Genomic DNA, 25,117 nt, shown 5'->3' with positions numbered 1-25,117 from the left:
TCAGGAGGGTTGATTTTATTAAACAAAATGTGCTTTTGTTGATGTAACGGCAAAAACAATACTTCCCACAGGGGAAGCTTGGAAAGCCACTTCAATAGCAGGGATTGAAGGTATGACTGAGGTGGAATTCAGAGGAAATATGACATGGTCAATCTTCTGAAGCTTCACTCTTGGCCTGGAGCTTTGGATTGGAGTGTCAGGCCTTGACATTAGCAGGCTTGACTTGCGGCTCTCCAATTTCCTGGTTGTTAAAATGAATGGCCATAAAATCAATGAGTTTAGAACCATGAAGTAAGTATGTAGGTCTTCTGACTCTTCAATCCATCTAAGATCATGGCAGTTGAGCATCCCTTTGATTTTCCTTTCAACAAAAGAAGCATCTCAGCATTGTCTGTCAGGCCTTGCATTCAATTTTATTGTGTTATTACTGGAATATTGCCCATTATTTTTTCCTCCACATTCTGATGTGTCTCCCTTCCTGTGTTCTGAAGATGCTAGCTTGCGTTGATGCATGATTCCATGCAGAGTGGTGGCTGTCTTCAGTGCATCACTCAAGTAGCTGTTCTGCCTGTGAGAAGATGGGGGATGGGTATTGGCAGGCATTTTCTTGACAACCTGTTCTTCCCTCAGTCCTCACCTGGTGTCTGAATGCGTACACTTCCATCAGGAATCATGGAATATAGATCAGATTTGGAAATTTTGACTGAGTTATCCCTTCATTACGTCATAGGCACTAAGTTAAACTGCCGTGCTCAAATTGCTTACTCACTAAGAACCAACTTAAATAGAACATATCCTCATTGAATCACTGGAGAACTTAAATTACAGCTCACTTTTTACTTTTACCTCCTATTCAAATCTTTCACACCTCTGTATCTAACATTGAAATCTTGTATCTTTTTCTCTTTGATCACACTGCTGCTGTCAGTTTGGGGCAAGGGCCATGGGGATGGGGGAAGGAACAGGGGAGGGAATGGTGTTTTCCTTCCAGTGCCACCTGCCCACATCTCTCCCACCTCCCCTCACCCCACAAGCTGCTCAAGATTGCAGTCAACTAAACTGGTACGCAACCAGCTTTGGTGAAAGCACGGAGAGTCACTGCTACTTTGAGGGCCACAATACTTATAGTCAAGTCCTAGTTAAATAGCAGTGATAGCATAACCTGTAGTCCTTAGTCGGTAGCAGAAATGTAGCATTCAGCTTTATTTGGGTGAGGTGAATCTAAGTCTTCTTGCATTGCATGTCCTTAGACTCTTTAAGGGTTAGGTTTCAATAAAGCTCACAACTTCAATTCATTGCCATTCATTCAAGAGACACTTCCTTCTTCGAAGCTGCATCTGCTTTGTTAGCATTGAATGGCCAAGTATATCGCCATATTTAATACTACAGCTTAGTTAAGTGAGCATTTATTTTACCCCACAAGGATTTAGTTCATTGGCACATGCCCACTAAACAAGCTTCAGAAAAAAAATTGCAATCTGAAATCTGTTGCATTGATTTTAAAGGGGATTTTCTCCTCCTTGGAAGCTGTTGAGTGAGAGATGTCAATGTTTATTGCCAGCTTATCTTTGAACGCTGTTGCTGAGGGAAGGCTTAAAATGGGTTAACTTCTTTTGTACCAAAATATTGTACTTGCTACATAATTAAAATGCAACTTTAATAACCTTATACATATTGTTTCCTTCCAGTATCTCTTTAGAGACGTGCGTGCTGTATACAAAACCCATTCTAACAATACAGCCGAAAAGCAAATTTGTATTATTATGGTTTAATAAGCGAATGTCAATAACAGCGTCCAATGTTGAGTGGAAATTAAGATTGCTAGTGGCGTCTAGCTGTTTGGAGAGGTTTAATTTTGAAGCAGCAGACGGTTAGTCTACATGTAACAGTACTTTTACTGTCTTTAGCTTCGTTCAGTCATCAGGTTAGCGGGTTTGATATTTACTCATCCAAATCATATTGTAATATGGAAAGCTAAGCAAATCTACAAGGATGTTCCTTTATTAAATAGATAATAGATGGTAGATGTATAAGTAAATTTTACCCACTTTAATCATAGCATAAAAGCATAAAATTACATCACGAAGAACAAGAAGATAGTGTCACTGTTGACATTTGGAAATTCCAGTTTGCTTTCTGATCAAATTTTGTTCAATTTGTAACTTTATTTTTATTACTGAGGCGCTAGTGATCTCAAATAATAATGGTTTCCACGAGACAAGACTGTCTCATAAGTGAAAACTCCAACCAATCAAACAGAATGTTAAACTGGCCACCATCCCAATGGGCCCACCATCTCCCTGTCCACCCTGCTTAATTAACTGCATTTTTTGCTGTGTGATGACTAACCCCCTTCTCCCATTCACCATATTACCAAATGAAGTAGCTACAGGCATTTGTTGTGCATGGTCATTAGCTACATTCATATGTTGTGCATGGCCAATAGGTTTTGACTTTGCAACCAAACACAAAAAACTTAGCCGATGGAATATCTGAAAATAACAATAACGTTTTATTTGGGAATACTGGAGCTAATTGTCCCTTCTCTGATGTTTGCAAAATTCCATTGCATTGGAAGCAGTACAAGTAATGTAAACTTTTCTGGTATGATGCACATTGTATTTGTGAATTTTACACTGCTCAGTGTTAATAGTATGCACTTCTGTTTGCTCAGTATATTGAAAAGATTTGACGCGTTTGGTGTTCCAATTTCTGGATTCTTGAATTTTTGGAATGAGGTAATGTCACTTCTATTTTTACAGCTGGGTTTGTAACTGTCTCCCTTCTACCTTGATCATGGGCTGCAAGGATACTTTGTTAATAGAGATCAAACAAACAGGAAGAACAACTTTACTCAGAGTTTTAATCTTAGGAATAATCTGTCAAGACCGGACAAGCTGGGGCTTTTTTCTCTAGAGAAGAGAAGGCTAAAGGTGACCTTATAGTGGTCTTTAAATTGTGTAGGTGTTCAATAGGGTTTCCGCATATGTGGGAGACCAAAACTAGGGACGTATACATAAGATAGTCACTAACAGAATCATAGAATGGTTACAGCACAGAAGGAGGCTCTTTGGCCTGTCATATCTATGCTGACTCTCTGCAAGGACAACTGAGCTAGTCCAACTCTCCAGCCTTTTCCCTTTAGCCCTGCAATTTTTCTATTCAGATAATTATCCAATTCCCTTTTGAAATCCAAGATTGAATCTGCCTGTGCCATGCGATTGGGCAGTGCATTCCAGATCCTAACCACTTGCTGTATGTAAATGTTTTTCCTTGTGTCACCATTGATTCTTTTGCCAATCACCTTAGAGCCTGTCCTTTGGATCCTTCTGCCAATAGAAACAGTTTCTCTCTATCTATCCCTCTATGATTATGAGTCACTCTTTTGAACACCTCTATCAAATCTCCTTTCAATCTTCACTTCTCTAAGGCGAACAACACCACCTTCTCCAATTTGTCCATGTAATTGAATTCTCTCATCCCTGGAAACATTCTCACAAATATTTTCTGTACTGTCTCTAAAGCCTTCACATCCTTCCTACAGTCTGGCGCCCAGAACTGGATGCAGTATTCCAGTTGAGGTTAAACCAGTGTTTTATAAAGGTTCACAATAACTCCCTTGCTTCCCGACCTTATTTCTCTATGTATAAAGCCCAGGATCCTTTATGCCTTATTAACTGCTTTCCTTACTTGTCCTGCAACCTTCAATCATATACACACAGGTCCCAGCCCCTGATGGGAGGCTCTCTACATGGGAATTATTTTCTTTTCCATTGGGGATTTGGCGTGGAGGGTGTTGCATGCAGCAGTCCTGTGCAACAGAAGGTTAAGTAGGTTTACGGGCTCCCAGGCCACCTGTAATTTTTGTGGCCTTAAGGAGTCCACATTCCACCCAAAATGACATTTTAATTTAATTTGGTAAGTTTCCTTTAATGTTTTGTTTTTGTTACTTTGGCCTTTTAAGGGGCAGTTCATCAGTTAATTAGCTTATTTTATTAATTTGGTATACTCAAAGGTGTATATACCTAGGTCCCGCTGCTCCTGCCCACTCTTCAAAATTGCACCCTTTATTTTATGTTGCCTCTGCTTGTTCTTCCTACCAAAAGGTATCACTTCACATTCCTCTATATTATAGTTCATCTGCCAAGTGTCCACCCACTCCTTTGGCGTGCCTATTCCCCCTTGAACTATCCTCTTTGAAGTTCACAATACTTTCAAGTTTTGAATTTGGGAACTGCATACCCAAGTTACGGTCATTAATATAGATCAAGAAAAGCTGTGGTCCTAATACCTACTGCTGGCAACCACATATGTATTTTATTCTCATTCAAGCAATAATTGTTCACCAGTACTTTGTTTCTTGTCAGGCAGCCAACTTTGTGCACTTGCTGTCACTCTCCCTTTTATCCCAGGGGCTTTAACTTTTCTGACAACCCTGTTATGTAGCTCTTTAACAAATGCCTTTTGGGAATCCATGTACACCACATCAACCTTATTATCCCCATCAACCATCTCTGCCACCTCATCAAAAAACTCAAGCAAGTTAGTTAAAAACAATTTTCCCTTAACAAGTCTGTGCTGGCTTTCTTTAAATAACCCACATTTGCCCATGTGACTATTAATTTTGTCCTGAATTGTTTCTAAAAGCTTCCCCATCAAGGAGGTTAAACTGACTGGCCTGTAGTTGCTTATCCATACACCCTTTTATGAACAAGTGTGTAACATTTACAATTCTTCAGCCCTCTGAATGTGCCCTGTATCTCAGGAGGATTGAAAAATTATGGCCAATGCCTCTAGAACTTCCCCCCTTACTTCCCTCAGTATCCTCAGATACTTCTGACCTAGTCCTGCTGGCTTATCAACTTTAAGTACAGCCAGCCTATCAAATACCACCTCTTTATCAATTTTTAGCCCATCCAGGAAATCAACTATCTCCTCTTTCACTATGATTATGGCAGCATCATCTTCCTTTGTAAAGCCAGATGCAGAGTACTCATTAGCACCTCAAACTTGCCTCCTGCCTCTATTCATTAATCCCCCTATTTGGGCCCTAGTCAGTCCCATCCCTCCTTTTACCACCCCCTTTATTTTTTATATTCCTATAGAATACTTCTGAATCGTAATTTATGTTAGGTGCCAGTCCCTTTTCATACTTTCTCTTTGCTTTCATTATTTGTTTTGTCACTTGCCCTCTGAACTTCTATACTCAGCCTGGTTCTCATTTATATGAACAACCTGCCTTCTGTCATATGCTCCCTTTTTGTGCTTCATCTTATTTTTCATCTCCTTCATCATCCAAAGAGCACTGGCTTTGTTTGTGCGATCTTTCCCCCTCACAGGAATGTACCTTGACTGTACCCGACTATCTCCTCTTTAAATGCAGCCCTTCATGCAATGACAGTTTTGCCTGACAACTTGATTCCAATTTATCTGTTCTTACGCCACCAAAATTGTTGCTTCTCAATGAATAATTTTTACTCTGGATTGTTCCTTGTCCTTTTCTTTTGTCACAAATACAAAGTTTCTAAGATTGTTATGTTTTGGGACTGTATCTCTAATTTAGGCTAAAATGGAGGCAGGTGGGCGTCACGTGACCTGTTCTGAATTCGGCTCACAGTAAACCTGGGTGCTTTGATTTTTAAAGGTTATAGGGGGCCCCAGTTTTACTGGGAAGAAGGTGTAAGGTATTCACACTTGTAGATAATGGCAGAAGCATATGAACTGACTGGGGATAGACTGTTAGTCTCTAAAGATCCATGAAGGTGTTAAGAACGTCAAGTTTTGTAAATGCTTATACTTTAACTGACCATTTAGTTTTAAGATAGAATGGAGTTGGGGATCTAAATGATAGCTAATTAGCATTGCTGCCCAGATACAAGACTTATGTAATTCACATTGCTATAGAGATGGGCTTTGAGAGGGAAAGGGTCCATAGGAAAGCATTTGTAGGATCAGGTTACAAGCTTTATGAAATATATCCCTGGAACTATCAGACAAGCCCTAGCATGAGCTAGATGGTGAATCTCTAGGAAAAATCCTCACCGTGAAAAACAGCTCTGGGGCTAAAAGTTACCAGTTTGGGAAAGAGCTAAGAATCACTTTGGACTGGGTCCACATGAATTGAATGTCTACTTAAGGGACAATGTAAAGTATAAGTGTGAAATAGAATTTTTGGCTGTGTTAAAAGTAAAAGGGGAAAGTTCTGCTATGTAGTTTAGCCATGAGGTTTTAGTTTGTTAGTTACAGTAAAAGTTTTAAAATGTAAAATCATATTGTGTCTTCCTTTCAGCTATTCACTGGAGCTTAAAATTTGTTTTGAAAAATTATTGGTCTTTTGGAGGATCGTGACAAATTGGAAGCTCGTCTCGGAGTTGGAATCTACAGCCTGAGATCAATACACTGGGATTTGCTAAAGCTTAACCAAACACAGTTTTCACTGTGACTTTTACTGTTATCATTGAAAAGTTAAAATGTTTATTACTGAAGTGTTCCTCAAAAGAGAGGACTTGTCTGTGAGTACCCTGCAATAGTTAACAAGGTTAATTTGAAGGTGGTAGCAGGAAAGTTGGAAATAGATTTAAAAGTAGGTGCTAAGGAAACAGAAATAGTTGAGGTATTGGCCATTTACAAACTTGACATTCTTAACACCTTCATGGATCTTTAGTGACTAACAGCCTATCCACTGTCAGCACAGATGCTTCTGTCATTATCTGCAAGTGTGAACACCTTACACCTTCTTCCCAGTAAAACCGGGGCTCCCTTTAACAATCAAACCACCCAGGTTTACTGTGAGCAGAATTCAGAACAGGTCATATGAACAGGTCACATTTGAACCTTGAGGAAGAGAAAGGTAATTTGGATAAAATGCAAGTTGGATTGGCTCGGATTCAGGTGCAAATTAATTGGAGTCGGAAAGGCAGAAGCTTGAAGAGAAATAAATAAACTTGAATTTGGCAGAGAGGAAAATGAAAAACAAAAAAAGATAAAGGGAATGGAGTGCGACACTTGAATTAGAATTTCAAAGAGTAAGGGAAAGGGACATCGTTGAATTCCTGGTTTTCATTTGGCGAGGAATATTCACTTTGTGCCAAACTTCAGTGAGGAAGGAGTTGAAATGTATTTTGTCTTGTTTAAGAAAATTGCTATAAAGTTAGAATGGCCAAAAAAACAGACAATTCTATTAAAAAGTTTTTTAGGAGAAGCACTGGAAGTTTATTCAACACTTTCAAGTGAACAGTCCACAGATTATGATGCCATCAAGACTGCTGTTCTTAATGTGTATGAGTTAGTTCCAGGAGCTTACAGACAAGAGTTTAGAAATTTGAGGAAGAGGCAGCATCAGACTTTTGGGGAATTTTCTAGGGAAAAAATAATGGTGTTTGACAGATGGTACGGGCAATGAATCTTGATCAAGATTTTGAAAACATTACAGAGATATTAATGGAAGAATTTAGGAGCAGTATTCCTTTAGGAATCAGGTACCACCTAGGAGACTGCAAAGTTTCTAAATTAAGGGAAGAAGCTGTTATGACTGATGGTTACGAACTATCCCACAAACACATAGGTGGCAGCAAACCATTGCTTTCAAATCCACAGAGAAACTGGAGAGATAAGAGAAGTGATAGTGAACAGGACACTAATTACCACAAAGGGGATGGCAGAAATGATAAGACAGATGCTTCTCAGAGCAGTAAAAAAGACAGTGTGGGAGATAAGTATTATTCGACAGTACCAAAATGTTACTTTTGACACAAGTCAGGGCATGTAAAAGCCAATTGTTGGAAATTGAAAACTAAACTGGTGGCATTTGTAGGTGTATCTTGTGTTTCTCCAGAAAATACTGCATCATTGAGTGAAGCTTTTGACTGATACCTACTAATGTGGGTGTAGACCAGAACACAAAAGATTATGGGAAGTTTATACTTGCCAGTGAACTAAATCCACTTTAGTCTGATAAAGAGACCAAATAGATGATTATTCTTAGGGGAGAATTTTCTTCCTGTCGGGCGGGCCGGTCGGGAGCGGGCGCGAAGCCAATCGCTGCTCGCAATTGGCTGCGCGCCGCCGTTTTACATGGGTGCGCCAATTAAGGCCTGCCCAGCGTGATGTACGCTCTGTAGTGCTCAGCGGGCGGGGGAGGAGAGAGAATTGGGACCTGCACCCTTCTGTGCGTGCACGCTAACGAGCGCAGAAACCTCCCTGAGGCACGGAGTTGCCTTAGAGAGATTGGGCAGGAGCAGGATTTTAAGCATCAGCGAGCAGGGTCGGGGCCTGCTTTCCAACGTGTAAAATGACACGTGGTGATGTCAAGGGGAACTCCCGACGTCACCGCGCCACATTTAAATTTTCAGGAAGGCGGGGGCGCAGCGAAATCCGCTGCGCGCTCGCCGACCTGTCAATGGCCAATTGAGGCCATTGACAGAAGCTATTGAGTAATTAAAGGACCTGCCTGTCCAACCATAAGGTTGGCGGGCAGGCCAGGAGCCCCGGCGTGAATTGGAAAAAGCATGAAACCTCATGCACAGGTGGGATGTGGTTTCATGCAGCTTTTAAAAAATTTTAATAAAGTTTTTGTGAAAATTATGGACATGTCCCAACTCATGTGACATTGTCACATGAGGGGACATGTTAGGGAAATTTTATTTTTCTATTTTTATCTTTTTGACATTTAGAGCCTATCTCCCTGAGGCAGCACTTAGCCTCAGGGAGATGTGTGCACTCTTTCGTGCGCATACGTGAAAGAGCGCACTCTCGATTTTGGGATTCCCCCCCGCCACCCAACCGCACAGGGAGCGCATAGCGTTTCTGTGCGGAAGTCACACTGGGCGGGCCTTAATTGTCCCGCCCACGTAAAATGGCACCACACTCCTGATCGGGGGCGCTGATCGGAAGCACGCCTGTGCGCGCCCGCCATTCAACTTCCCCCCAGACAGGGGGAAAATTCAGCCCATTCAGTTCAGTTCTGAAGTTGGAATAAATAAAAAAAATAAAATTATTCAGGCATGTCCCCTCATGTGACAGTGTCACATGACTCAAGTAAGCCTTGTTTGATTGGCTCTCTATTGCTCACAACTTAAATAATTAAATACATTCTGATTTGGAAGAGGAATATCCTCATGGAAAAGAAACTTAAACCTTTGTTGTGGCCAAGCAAGGAAGTTGAATAGAGGGGAGCCAGTTCACCCCTTCTCACTTGTTCATAACAGCTTTGACCCACCCCTATCATACTTGATGAGCTATCATTGACTCTTAAGCTTCCCCTGACCTTCCCTGTATAACCTTTGATTTCTCCACAATTATGCTTGACCTACTGTATTTTAACATTGACCTTCCTTGTGTAGTCCAGCTTCCTCCCCCTGTCCCCCATGTGACTTCATAGGGCTGCCACCTCTCCCTCTCCCTCCCTCTGTCCCTTGGTCAGCCATGCCCCACCAACTGATCTCAATCATCAATGCCACCTCTCTGGTAGTTGAACAAATCTCCACATAGAGAAAAAGCAGCTCCCCTTCACTCCAATTCCACCGGGAAGACAACCCCACCTGCTGCACGCCATGTTTAAGCAGTCATCAAACTAAAGGCATGTGTTTCTCGTTCACTGATTACTTAATTGGAAAGCTATACTTAATTCTGGCAAGCTTGCCTTTTAATTAGCATTCATGACATGTGAATATATTAACAAGAGGTTCCCAGCACTTGCCGTTGGGAAGCTCAATCCACTGTCAATCTGCTGCCAGCTAACTACCCGAGTTGCATCCTGCTGTCAGGAAGCTGACTTATGGCCTCCCACACAACTAAGTTTCCCACTCCCGGGAGCTTCACAAGATTCCACCCGTTCTTCTTAATCAATGCTGTCAACCCCTCCTCAATTATTTTCTTCCCTATCTTTCCTGAACACCTTGTATCTAGGAATATTTAGTACCCAGTCCTGCCCTGCTTTGAACCAGGTCTCCATTATTGCTACAACATCATAACGTGGCTATCTGTGCCTGCCGACCATTAAGCTGTGGGGTGACCACATCCAGAAACGTGCTATTCATGTAGCTCTCAGCCTCATGGATGCAGTGCAGTGATGCCAACTGCTGCTTAAGGTCCAAAACCCAGAGCTTGAGCTCCTCCAGCTGGCGACACTCCCTGTACATGCAGTTGTCCAGGACGTGAGAAGTTTCCTGGCGTTCCCACGTGATAGAGGACATTCATTGAACGTAACTGAGGTGCCCTGCCATGCCTCTATTATGAAACTATTAATTGAATTAACAGAAATAAGCTTCAGACTTAATAAATAAACAGTCATCAGCTTCTGACTAATCAGCTGTGTCCCTTGTGCTTACGTCACTTTATAACAAGGTTAATTTAAATAAATCATAAGACTCACTTTGACTTAAGTTTAGTGAAATGTACCAATTTAACATTTAAAAAACTATTAGACATATAACTAAATTTCTTAGCTTAACCCACTGCCTTTACTGAGAAAAATAAAGATAACTGTAGGATTCATCTACCTGTTACTCTGTGCTATCACTCATTGATTCTTTTTTACTGAATATATACTGTCTTTGTTCAGCTCTGCTGTGTGTGTCTGGGGCCCTGTCTCCCACTCTATTGCTGCTGTCTCTGTTCAGCTCTGTGCTCTGTGTCCGGAAGAGAAACATGTCCATTGATGACAATCATCATGGTATTTCACTTCTCTTCACAGCGAGACAAATTCTTGCAAGGGGTATTTTCAAAAGGATTGTCATTCATCTTAGAGACTCTGTACCCAGAATCACAATGTGGCTTTCATGCTGAACGAGGAATGGTCAACATGATGTTTGCAGCATGTGAGATTCAAGAAAAGTACCGTGAAAAGAACAAGGACCTCAGGACCTCAACTTAATGTTCATTGACCTGACCAAGGCCTTCGACACAGTAAAACGTGAAGTCCTGTGGAAGGTTCTGTACAAATATGGCTGCTCTGAAAAGATGATCAAGGTCATTCACTCATTTCATGATGGCATGCTGGCCAGTGTGATGCAGAATGGTGCCTTATCAGATGCCTTTCCTGTCAGCAATGGCACCAAGCAAAACTGCGTTACGGCTCCAGTTCTGTTTGCCAGCTACTTTTTGGCCGTGCTCTTGTATGCACAGACAGCAACCTCTTCAATCTGCATAGGCTCCAGGGTTGCACAAATATCACAGAACAGCTACTAAGTGAATGCCTGTTTGCCAACAACTGTGCTCTCACACACCCTGGAGAACAACCAGCTGGTTGACTGCTTTGCCTAAGCCTCAGAATACTTCAGCCTTACAATAAGTCTGAAAATGAGAGATTTTGTACCAAATGTTATGATCCCAGCTGATGTTACTACTGGGCAAGCCTGATCCCAGGGTGGAACCCAGCTTGATAGATTCTAACTTTTATTTTTGATTGTTTAGATACTTGGAAGGGGCTACTAAACAGAGCCACCAGAGTCAGCTAATGAACTTTTAACAAAAGCATAAAACATTTATTAAACAAGAAAAGATTAACTATATTACAATAGTCCTTCACCCACAACTATACCTCTACAGATCTATACAGATTTGTAAGGATAACACAAATTACAAAAGCTATCTTATACTTTAATGTTCATAGTAAGCACATAGTCCATGTAAACCAATAGGCAACCTGTGTTCGGATGCACCACACTCTGAAACCAAATTCCAGATGCCACCCCAGAGAGACGCTATGGACCTTTCATCAACTCCCCCCAGACGCTTGTCACATCGTGAGCCAATCAGTCTCACTGAACTCCAAGGATTTCACACAAGAGTTTCAAATCTCCACTCTCCAAGAACTCGCTTTGGAATTTTCTCCCAAACCGTTGCTTTCTCTCAGACGCCTTCCGCAAGGGTCCACCTCCAGGGTTTTGAACTCTTCTTCTGATGTTCCTCTCCCCTGGTTCACCATATGCATTCAAGCTATCTTCCACGTACTCTCTCTCATCGACTCAGCTGCCAACAGTACACCACTGCTCCATACGCCCGTAGCAAAGAGTTACAGATCTTCAACCATCTCTTTGGACCTTCTGGCTTCTCGCGAGCCTTTATCTCTTTAAGCTTGAAGCTTAGAGCCTTTCTCTGCCCCTCACTCTTAGCAGGACCTTTACCAGGTTCCTGTCCTTCCTTTGACTAGAAGGTCTGCTTGAGACTTTCTCCTGTTCCACTCCCTGGATTTGTGGATACTTCCTTCTTTAGCTTGGGACTTGCTATCTGTCCCTTCTGCTCCAGTCTCTCCTGGCAGCTACTTTCAGCCAACTTTAGCTTGGGACTGGCTATCTAAGCCTTCTAGGTTGCTTCTGTTTGGCAGCTGTCTTCAAAACCAACTGAACCCAAACAGCTTCCAAATCAAACTGCTGTTTTTAGTTTCTTCTATTTGTGTGTCTATGGGAGGGGCCCGCCTCTCTGGACCCCTGTTTCTAGGCAACAGCCCAGTTTCTCTACTCTTTGTTTAACTTAGCTGCAACAGTCATAAAACTTTCATTAGAAATGCAGACACCTTTTAAAGTGAAACTAAAGTGAAACCAAGAATATTAAAGGAAGTGAGAGTGGAAATTGCAGAGGCACTGGCAATAATCTTTCAATGTTCCCTGGATTCAGGGGAGGTGCCGAGGACTAGAGAATTGCAAACATTACGCCCTTGTTCAAAAAAGGTTGTAAAGATCTGCCTTGAAATTGCAGTTTAACTTCGTTGGTGGGGAAACTTGGAGAAACAATTATTCGGGATAGAATTAATAGCCACATGGAAAAATGTGGATTGATTCGGAAGAGTCAGCATGGATTTGTTAAAGGAAAATCGTGTCTAACTAACTTGCTGGAGTTTTTTGAAGAGGTGAACGCTTGTTTGCCAACAACTGAGATTTCATTGCACACACACCGGAGAACAACCAGCTTGTTGACTGCTTTGCCTAAGCCTCAGAATACTTCAGCCTTACAATAAGTCTGAAAAAGACAGAGATTTTGTACCAACTGTTATGATCCCCAACTGATGTTACCACTGGACAAGCCTGATCCCAGAGTGGAACCCAACTTGATAGAGAGGGTTGATGCAAGGGCATTGATGTGGTGTATATGGACTTCCAAAAGGTGTTTGATACAGTGCCACACAACAGAACTGTCAGGAAAGTTATAGGTCATGGAATAAAAGGGACAGTAGCAACAAGGGTACAAAATTGGCTGAGGGATAAGGAGCAGAGAGTAATGGTTAAAGAGTATTTTTTGGGCTGGAAGAAGGTTTGTAGTGGAATTCCCCAGGGGTTGGGACCCTTGCTTTTCCTGATGTATATAAATGATCTAGATCTTGGTGTGCAGGGGACAATTTCAAAGTTTGCGGATGACAGAAAACTTGGGAGAATTGTAAACTGTGAGGAGGACAGTGTAGAAGTTCAAAAGGACATTGACACATTGGTGGATTGGGCAGATAGGTGGCAGATGAAGTTCAATGCAGAGAAGCGTGAGGTGATACACTTTGTAACAAAGAACATGGAGAGACAGTATAAAATAAAGGATACTATTTTAAAGGGTGTGCAGGAGCAGAGAGACCTGGCTATATATGTACATAAGTCATTAAAAATGGCAGGATAGGTAGAGAGAGCTGTTTCTAAAGCATACAGTATTCTAGGGGCAGGATTTTCCCCCTGTCGGGGGCGAAGTTGAATTGCAGGCGCACACAGGCGCCATTTTACATGGGCAGGCCAATTAAGGTCTGCCCAGCGCGACGTCCGCTCAGAAGGGCTATGCGCTCCCTGTGCGGGCAGGGGGGATTCCCTAAACCCGAGAGTGTGCTCTTTCGCGCATGTGCATGAAAGAGCACACTCATCTCCCTGAGGCTAAATGCAGCCTCAGGGAGATCGGCTGTTCTGTCACAAATATTAAAAATAGAAAAAAAAAATCCTGACATGTCCCCTCACATCAGCTGGGACGCGTCCATAATTTTTAAAAAAACTTTAATAACATTTTTAAAAACCTACATGAAACCTCATCCCGCCCGTGGCTGAGGTTTCATGCTTTTTCTAATTCCTGCCGGGGCTCCTCGCCTGCCCGCCAAACTTAAGGTTGGACGTGCAGGTTCATTAATTAGTTAAATGACTCTCTGTCAATGGCCTCAATTGGCCATTGACAGGTCGGCGGGTGAACAGTTGATTTTGCTGTGCCTCCGCCTACCGGAAAATTTACATGGGACGCGGTGATATCGGGAGTTCCGCCCGACGTCACCGCGCATCATTTTATGCGTTGGCGAGCAGGCCCCGCCCCCCCCGCTCGCCGACGGGAAAATCCTGCCCTAGGCTTCCATAATGGTGGCATAGAGTATAAGAGCAGGGAGGTTTTGATGAACTTATATAAGACACTGGTTAGACCTCAGCTGGAGCATTGTGTACAGTTCTGGGTGCCACACTATAGGAAGGATGTGGACACATTGGAGAGAGTGCAGAAGTGGTTTATGAGAATGTTTCCAGGGATGAGGCCCTTCAGTTATGAGGAAAGATTGGAGAAGTTGGGACTGTTTTCCTTGGAGAGGAGAAGGCTAAGAGGAGACTTGATAGAAGTTTTCAAAATCACGAGGGGCCTGGACAGAGTAGATAAACGGATTGAAAACCAGAGGACAGAGTTTTAAAGTGTTTTGCAAAAGAAGCAAATGCGAGGTGAGAAGATACTTTTTCACAGTGAGTAGTAAGAGTTTGGAATGCACTACCTGGAAGTGTGGTGTAGGCAGGTTCAAGAGGGCATTGGATGATTATTTAAATAGTAACAATGTGCAGGGTTATAGGGAAAAGGCAGGAGATTGACACTATGTTAAAATACTCAGAGAGCCGGTGCAGACACGATGGGCCAAATGGCCTCCTTCTACACTGTAACAATTCTGTGATTAGGTAAGAAACAGCTGTAATAATTTATCATCCCTAGGAATGTCTTAAGTTCTGTCACATTACAGGGTGATTGTGCATCTTTAATGACTTGGACCTTGTCTTCAACAGAGTGCAACCCCATAACGTCCACTCTGTGACCCAGGTAGGCTACCTCAGACGGCTGAAATGTGCATCTTTCTCACTTCAACACACATCTGCTTCCATAAATCTTTCCAGCACTTCCTCAAGGTTGGCTAAATGTTCAGCTTCAGTCAGTCCAGTGACGAGGATGTCATTTAAGTTTACGAGTCCCCTGCAGGAGACACTCTGTGGTTCACTGAAAAATAACACACGTGGGTGAAACTCCAAAACGCAACCGGGTGCACTGGTAGAGGCCTTTGTGAGTATTGATTGTCACATAGTCCCTTGAGGTGCTGTACAGTTCCAAATGTTGATAGGCATAACTCATGTCTAGTTCTGTGTATGACTTGCCACCTGCTAACTTGGCGTACAAGTCATCAATTTTGGGAATTGGGTACTTGTCTAACTTTGCTGCTCTGTTGACTGTCAGTTTTTAGTCACTGAATAGACGTATGGTCTGGTCTAGCTTGACAACTGGGATGATGGGTGTGGCCCAGTCAGAAAACTGGACAGGCTGAATTATTCCCAGGTGTTCCAACCCACGCAACTCTGCTTGCATTTTTTTCTTTTAGCGAGAAAGGCACCGGCCTGTCCTTGAAGAAGTGTTGCCTGGGGAACGATGTGTATTTTAGCTTGCACGCCCTTCAGTTTTCCCAATTTATCTTGAAAAACAGTGTCATATTTCTTCAAGAGCTCTGGAATTCCATCGGCCTTCAAATGGAATATTTCTGGCCGGTCTAGTTTTATTTTCTGCTGTCAATCTCAACCTAAAAGGCTGGGCTCCTCCTCCTCTACGGCTATCATAGGAAGCTGGGTTGTCGGATGTTTGTAGCAGACTGGAACAGCAGCAATGCCTTTGATATGAATAGGCCCTCCAATGTAGGTTCTCAGTTTGGCAGACGTGCGCTCCAATGTCAATAGCTGACTCCCTTCACTAAGGTAATTGAATGTGCACTCTCCAACAAGTACTGATGTCCACCTCTATCTGCAGTTGCTTGCCATTCACCTGCATTGTCGCTGCAATAGGCTAAGCTTTAACATCAGTCACATGATACAGAGAGTATGCATCAGCTTCTGCATTGCCAGTTGACTCAAGCAGATTTGTTCTCTGCTTTGCTGATTGTTTATTTTTGGTTCTGCACTGCCTAGCCAGGTGCCCATTCTTGTGGCAATAGTTACACTCTGCCTCCCTAAATCTGCAAACGTCAGCTCCATGGTTCTCACCACATCCATGGCAAATGCGTACCTTGTCAGCTGATGCATTGTTATTAGGCTTCCTGATTCGTCATTTGGTAGACAGGGAATCATGCTGAAAATCTGCTGTGCCACTTTTCGCGTTATGCTCAGCGGCAGACTTCTGCCTAACATGGTGCACAGCTCCATTATTCACATGCTGCAAATCCTGAGAGTCTCTTGCAGCGCTCTCCATAGTGCAAGAAAGTTTCAGAGCGCACTTAAAATCAATCGAAAAATCCGATTCGGCAAGCAAACCGCACTGTATGGCGTTGTCGCTCACCCCGCATACAAGCCTGTTCTGTAGCTTATCATTCAAGGCATTCCCAAACTCCCAGGACTCGGTCAGCTGTTTCAGGTTCGCCACAAAGGTAGCAATGGTTTCCCCTGGAGCACGAACTTTCGTATTGAACCTGAAGTGCTGCCTAGTTACAGAAGGTTTTGGTTGAAAATGCGACTTCACAAGCTCCACTAACCCGTTGTATGGTTTAGTACTGGGCATATCCGGGGCAGTCAGGTCTCTGATAAGATTATACGTTTTGCTTCCACACACACTCAGCAGGATATCTCTACGTTTACTTCAGCAGTAATTTCATTCGCAATGAAATAGAAACCGAGTGTCTCGATATACTGGCTCCAATCATCTGCACCTACATCGTACAAATCAGTCCTCCCGAACGATGGCATGATCGACAAGTATTTCTTCACTTTGTGTTACTCACAGCAACCAGGGTGGAGTATGCAGCATAAGTTGCCAACTGGGGTAATGTGAGGTAGGAGCAGGTTTGGTGCGGAAAAACTTAACTTTTATTGAGGACACATGTTATAATGCTTAAATGCTTGGCGTCCTCTGTCTACCAGAAGCCACACCCCTTAGTACCGACCCACAGTTGATAGTCAGAAGGGAGGGGCAACCAATCCAATTACTACAGAAGCAGAGGAGATTTACCAGAATGTTGCCTGGGTTGGAGAGTTTTAGTTATGAGGAGAGATTGGATAGACTGGGGCTATTTTCCCTGGAGCAGAGGAGATTGAGGGGGGGACATGATTGAGGTGTATAAAATTTGAGGGGCATAGATACGGTAGACAGGAAGGAACTTTTCCCCTTGGTGGAGGGATCAATAACCAGGGGGCATAGATTTAAGGAGGGTTAGAGGGGATGTGAGGAAGATTTTTTTCACCCAGAGGGTGGTGAGAATCTGGAACTCACTGCCTGAAAGAGTGGTAGAGGCAGAAACCCTCATAACATTTAAGAAGTATTTGGATGTGCACTTGCGATGCCATGGCATACAATGCTATGGGCCTAGTACTGGAAAATGGGATTAGAATAGTGCGGTACTTGTTTTACTGGCGCAGACTCGATGGGCCGAAGGGCCTTTTTCTGTGCTGTAGACCTCTATGACTCTATGACTAATCTTCGGCTCTCCCTGAGATGCATTTTAACTGTAACTTTTCATGAATTTAAATTTATCTTCTGTGGTTTAGGTTATTATAAAATTACTTGCTGAATTTAAAAATTAAAATTTTGGTACCCTGCTTTAATTCCATTCTTTCTATATTCTAGAGTTGAGCACTTGAATCTGTCATGATGAAACCTCTTTTACATTTGAGGTAGGTCTTGCAGTTGTGGAGCACTCAGAGCTGAAGGTGGCAAGGCAACTTCGTATGGCTGCTAAAAAACCATACACCTCGGCTTTATAAATAGAGGCATAGGACAGAATGTTATGCTGATCGAGCGGGCGTGTGCCCGACCTGATCTAGTGTGAAATCACGTGAGATGACGTCAGGCGAGCGTCCCAACGTCATCTAGCGCTCGCGTGATATTTAGGTCAGCGGGCGTGCAGAAAAGTTGGGAGTGCACCCGCTGACAATTAAGAGGCCAATTAAGGTCATTAATAGCACAATGGTCTTTAGCTTTATGTTGCCCATCCAACTTTACGATTGGCAGACGGGTGAATTGGCCAGGCGGCCTTTACATTTTTCATGAAACCTCATCCAAGGGCGGGATGAGGTTTCTGTGATGAAATAAAATAAAAATAAAAATTGGTGGCATTTTCATCATGTATATTTTCAGGTGCTTGATTGGGATGCTTGGACATTTTTTTCCTGCTTTTCAAAGCTTTATTTTTGATTTTTCAGATCCTCAGGGAGCTTTCTGTCAGTGTTGGCCTGTGCCTGCGTTGACGACAGCGCCCACCCTCTTCCTGCCCCCACCCCAGTAATGCTGAGCTTCTCAGCGCTTGTTTCACATTGTCCGGTCATTAATTGGCCAGCCACCGTCTGATCGCGGTCAGCGGTTCGTTCCCCGGCCGATCCTGGGCCCGCCGATTGTGCCTGCGTGCCAACCCAACAATTCTGCCCATAGAATATACACATAAGGAAGCTTTGGAAAACTTTAAAAAATCACTTTAAAAATCACAGTCAGAAGGACATTAGAACTTTGGAGTGGGTTCAATGAAGGCTTACTAGAATGGTACTGGGATCGAGGGACTTCAGATTCATGGAGAAGCTGGAATTGTTTGCCTTGGAGCAGAGAATGTTTAAGGGGATATTTAATAGCTCTTCAAAATTATGAAGAGTTTTGATAGACTAGATAGTAAGGGTTGGTAATTAACAGGCATAGGTTTAAGATCATTGACAAAAATGTCTGGGGGTAAATGAGAATTTTTTTATGCAGTTAGTTGTTATGATCTGGATTGCACTGTCTGAAAGGGCGGTAGAAACTGATTCAATAGCAACTTTCTAATTATAGTATTATTAATTATAATAATAGGGAAATTGGATAGATACTTGATAAAGAGATACTTGCAGAGCTGCAAAGAAAGAATGGTAGAATGGAAATAAACAGAGAGCTCTTTCAAAGAGCCAGCTCAAGCATGATGGGAAGAAAGGCCTCCTCCTGTGCTATATAATTCTATGATTCCAATTGTGACTTAAAAATCAGTGCATCTTTCATTAACTGATTATAGAGTTGTCTTGTGATAATCAGAATAAATCAATCTTGTTTATTGGGATTTAAATAGTCAATGAAATTAACAAGTTGAAACCTTAAAAATTGACTAGTCATTCTTCCTTTGTGTGGCAAAGGAATGTTAGATTTACCTGCTACTTTTGTCAAATTCAGTGTCAATTAGCAACAGCAAAAGTTCCAACTTAGCTTCTTTGTGTGGGCTTTCAGTTAGTCTTTATTCAACTTACATTTTGACCTGAAAAGTTAACAAACTTAGAACCCTTGTGAGTTAAGAACATAAGGGTATTGGAAATAAGGGCAGGAGTAGATTATATGGCCCCTTGAGCCTGATCTGCCATTTAATAAGATCATGGCTGATCCTCAGCTGCAACTCCACATTCACACTCAATCCCTATATCCCTTCTTACATACTAGCAAAGCATCATTGTGCTGGTTCTTGATCCCAAAATCCATTTGCCAGGAGAAAAGGGCTACTTTTTTAACCATAACTGAATTGTGCCTTTATGGATTGTGTTTCCATCCTCTCTCTTCAAACCTTCTAATTAGATTACAGGTAGTTTTTTTGAGGTAGGAGCTGAGGAAAAATCTGGGCGCCACCTCTACCGAACACTGCCAATTTAATGTCATCATATAACCCAGAATTACATTCTTTTCATAATTGCATTGATAGCCAAATGGGAGCTGGTTAAATAAATATTTAGGGAAAATACATTTTTCAGTTGTCTACCCCTTTGCAACCCCAACCCTATTGGGGAGGGAAAGGGGAGGTAAGAAAATAACGCTGTCTCATCTACCTGCCAAGTGGAAGTGATCAGAGGAGGAAATGCTCATTTTTTTTCTCCTTTATCTGTCATTTAGGAAGGTATCTGCAATCTAAAAGGGGCATGTTTTGGAACTAACAGAAATCCAGACACTAGCTCTGATTTTTGTGGAATGCCAAATCGAACATTGGTTTCCAGTGTTAACTGGACATATAAAGGACCTGAATCCACCATGTGCATGGGTGACTTGCAGCTGGTTGATAACGTACAAGACAGCTGCGATTGACATGGAACCTGATAGGCTGAACATTGACATAGATTCCCTACAAGAGACCTGGCTCACCAAGAGCAGATCAGCCAAAGAGAAATATTACACGTTCATCTGGCAGGGGAAGAGTTGAGAAAATGTGTGGCTAGGTGTCAGCTTCGCTGTAAGGAAGGCAATACTCTCTGAATGATAGAACCACCCAAAAGTGGTTCAGAATGTGTTGTTTCCATATGTCTCTCAACTCAAACAGGGCCAGTTAACTCCATGAGTATCTATGCTACAACGCTGTACTCCACAGTTCTATGAAGAATTTAACACTGCTATCAGCAGAATCCCTAAGTCAAAACAACTTTACCTACATGGGTTGTCAATGCAAGGGTGGGCACAGACCATGAGGCATGACCCTCTTGCCTCAGACATCATGATCTGGGAAAGGTAAATGAGAATGAACAAAGTCTACTTAGAGCCAACACCTTTATTCAGAAGAAGCCATGCCACAAGGTGTCCTGGAGACTTCCAAGATCAGGGCATTGACACCAACTGGATCTGATCATCACCAGACGTGACTCTCTGAACACCATTCTCAACACACACAGCTACCACCGCACTGACTGTGACACAGATCAATCCCTGGTATGCATCAGGGTTAGGATGCAACACTTGACATTTTTTCATTCAAAGCAGAAATGTCATCCTCATACCAAAATTAGCCATACGGCCTACCCAGATATAAAATCAACAGTTCCTGGACTCGGTTGAACAGGTATTCTCTGACATTCCCACACAGTGCAGAAGCAAAATGGAACATACTTTGAGATGCCAGCTACAATGCTGCACTCTCAACGTATGGGAAGCAAGAGCAGAAAATTGCTGACTGGTTTGAGGCTAATATACTGTGATGGAACTTGTCATTGAAGAGAAACGGTCTGCTCTCATTAATTACAAGAGAGATCCGAGTGAGAAAACTCGGAAAACTCAGAGATTGGTGGAACACTACCTTTGAGTATACTCTGGGGAGAGTATACTTTCCAACTGTTTATTGCAATTGTTGGTAACCTCCCATGCCTTTGTTGTCAATGGAGCTATCTTCTTTGCTGATGGACCTATTGACTTTTTGATCCCTTCATACATGCCCCTGACATTCCCTGTGTCAAAGGACATCTGGATGTTCTGAAAAAGTTGTAAGCAGTAGTCACTGGTGCACCACCTCGAGAGGCTCTTAGTGCATCCAGGGACTATAGAAAACCTAAGATAAAAGGAAAATACTGCGGATGTTGGAAATCTGAAACAGAAGCAGAAAATGCTGGAAAAACTCAGCAGGTCTGGCAACAACTGTGGGGTGAGAAACAAAGTTGACGTTTCGAGTCCGTACGACCCTCAGCGCTGAAGAAAGGTCATATGGACTCAAAGCGTTAATTCTGTTTCTCTCGCCACAGGTGCTGTCAGACCTGCTGAGCTTTTCCAGCATTTTCTGTTTTTGAACTATAGAAAGCCTGCCTGTCATGGCAGAGCTGGATATTGAACCTACAGTGGAGGAGCTGAGCAAAGTTATTGACTTGTTTGCTGTGGACATAGCTCCAAGTACTGATGCTATGCTGCCTAAGCTCATCAAACATGAGTAACCGGCACTCCCGCAGCATTTGTGTGAACTTTTCTGTCTCTGCTGGAGAATGGGGGCAGTACCCCAGGATATGCGTGATGCAAAGATTGTGAGCCTGTACAAGAACAAGGGTGACTGCAGTGATTGCAACAACTATCTCCCTGGTGAGCATTGTGAGAAAAGTATTTGCCTGTGTTTCCCTTGTCAGACTGCAGGTCCTGGCTGAACACATCGACCCCACATCCCAGTGTGGTTTTAGAACTGGTATACCTACATTTGACATGATCTTCTCAGTCCAGCAGCTGCAACAGAAATGCCATGAACAAAGGATACCACTTTATATTGCCTTCAGCAATCTCACTAAAGCACTCGACCATGTGAACAGAGACAGTCTATTTAAGATCCTGAAGAAAATGTGCTGCCCTCCCAAGCTGCTCAATATGATCTACCTTTTCCATTACCACATGATGGGTAAGGTCAGCTAGGACAAGGCAACATCAGAATACTGAGATCTGCAGTGGGTTCAAACAGGGTTGTGTTCTGGTATTGACACTCTTTGCCGCTGACATATGCCTTCAGGTCATCTACAGAGGGTGTTTACTTACACACCAGAACCAACAGAAAGCTGTTGGTCTTGCTCGCCTAAGATCCCAAGACAAAGGTGTGCCAAGCCCTCATCAGAGAACTCCTCTATGCTGACAATGCTGCACTAGTATTCTGTACTGAGGAACATCTTCAGTGGTAAATGGTCAGACTCCCTCATGCCTGTAAAGAGTTTGGTTTGACCATCGCCATCAGGAACACAAATGTCATGGTCCAGGATGTTACCATACTGCCATCTATCAACATTGATAATGTGACGCTGGAGGTTGTTGTTAGCTTTGCATATCTATGCTCCACAATCACCAGCAATCTGTCACTTGATGCTCAAGTCAACACATTCATTGTAAAAGCTGCAGCTGTAATGTCCAAGCTGAGTAAAAGAGTATGGAACAAACAGCAACCTGACTGAGAACACCAAACTCTGGGTCTACCAACCCTGCCTCCTCAGCGCACTCCTCTACTGTGGAGAGACCTGGACAACATATGCTAGGCAGGAGGAAAGGATGAATAGCTTCCACCCTCGCTGTCAAATACGTGTCCTTGGCATCTGTGGGTAGGGCAAGGTCACCAACTCAGAAGTCCTGAAATGTTCTAATTCCATCAGCATACACTCATTACTAAGCCAACAACGTTTATGCTGGCTCAGCCATGTTCATCAGATGGGTGACAGCCTTATACTCAAAGACCTTCTGTACGGTGAATTGGTCATTGGGTCACAACCTCCTAGGCAGACTTACCTTAGCTACAAGGGCACCTGCAAGTGAAAAATGAAGATGCTGGATATTGACACTGACAACTGGGAGACAGTCACTGATGGCCGTGACCTCTGGAGGCTGACTGTATGTAAAGGCAGAAACAAAAAGCTCAGGTGGCCGAGAAGATGGTCCAGAGAAAACAGAAACCAGCAAATCGTGCACCTTCAGCACACGGCCTTCCTCCGCAACAAATGTGGCAGAGACTGCCCTGCCGGAGTGGGGCTCTTGTGTCACACCAGGTGATGCTTATCACACAGTTGGCGACCACAGCGCAAACTATTGTCTTACGAGATGAAAATCTGCCACATATATAGCCTGAATCCTGAGAGCCTGTGGTACTAATTACAGACAGAATGTTCTCTTGCACCTTGGGGCATTTGTTACATTAAAGATGCTATAAAAATATTAGTCTTTGTTGTTCCATCTGTGTCATTTGTGACACTGACTAGGGAGTTCTGAAGTTCCTAGGATGGAGCTAATGATTACTTTAGAAATGTCTCTAAAATCTAATTTGAAATACAACAAGAAGACGCTGGTGAAAGGGTCAATCCCATGTCAGGGAGTTGTGCATAAAATCCAGGCTGTTGGAGGTGCTGTTTTTTCAAGGAGCTGTTAAACTGAGGCCCCTTCAGGCCTCTCAGGTGGACATGAAAGATCTTATGGTAATGCTTTGAAGAAGAGTAGTGGAGCTTTTCCTGGCAAATATTTACCCCTCAACATCCCTAAAACAGCAGATTATCTGGTCATTGTCACATTGCTTTTTTTGTGGGATCTTTCTGTGCACAAATTGGCTGCCATTTCTTTCTACATTACAACAGTCAATACATGTCAAAATGCTTTCAAAGTGCTTTAGCGTGTCCTGAGGTCATGAAAGACGCTATATAAATACAAGTCTGTCTTTTTTTCTTTTAACTGGAAGTAAAGACACTTCCCTGCATTAATTGAAATGATGATTGACATCACTCTAAGGACCGAGCCAATACCTACAAAATCTAACCTCCATTCTGGATTAAAGAGTGAGGTAAAACTCTCAGGTTCCTGATCATGTTCAAAGGCGAAGAAGTTGACAACAGCTGATGCACAAAGATTATCAAATTAGCAACTGGATTAAATCTTTGAATTTTAACTGCTCACAGTGGATTAGTTGATCTTTTTAAATAACTGATTGTACATCCATCTTATATAAAATGACAGAATGCAAAAATGAACTGTACTTTCTCTACAACACTGCAGTTATTCAACAACCACTGACAGATATTTTGCCAGCTGGTGCTTATGTTCTGGTAAACTATGTAATTTTTTTGGGTGAGGTGGGGTGAGGACTGGAAAGAATAGAATCACAATCTAACAATTTGTTTCATGTCAACAATATTTGAAGTTTTGAATATTCCATTAGCTTGGTGTCACAGCGCACTATTGGGGTATCAATGTGCTGTGATGTAAGTGCTGCTACAATAGCCCATAAGCATTCTTGATCTCAGCAGAGGTTTTAGGAAGTGCTAAACTCAGAGAAAAGTAGAGAATGGGAAACGTGTCAGTTGGTGGTACTTTGATGCATCTCATCTCTGGTCCCAGTGTTATTGACAAAGACCTGAATGCATGTTGCAAGACTTTTAACTCCCTTGGTCAGAGAATGAATTGGTTGAGATGCCTCCTTTACAAATATGTTTTAATGTTTGATATAAGTCAGTTTTAACAATTGCAATTGTAGACCAGCTCCAGAACTTTGTGATGCCTGCAAGTTCTAAAAATGGATCAATAGTCTTCCTTACTGGTGATGGGGCTGGCAAAAAAATGACTTTGATCTGTGCCATTGTGAATTCAAATTGCATAATGATAAGTTAAATGATGACCTAACAAAAGTAACTAAATGTACATTATACAGAAAATTGTACACTAATAATATTTTTAAAGTAGTTTTCAT

Source organism: Cetorhinus maximus, chromosome 11, assembly GCF_964194155.1.
Source record: "Cetorhinus maximus chromosome 11, sCetMax3.hap1.1, whole genome shotgun sequence".
Taxonomy (NCBI): domain Eukaryota; kingdom Metazoa; phylum Chordata; class Chondrichthyes; order Lamniformes; family Cetorhinidae; genus Cetorhinus; species Cetorhinus maximus.
Note: the sequence above shows the minus strand (reverse complement) of the source record.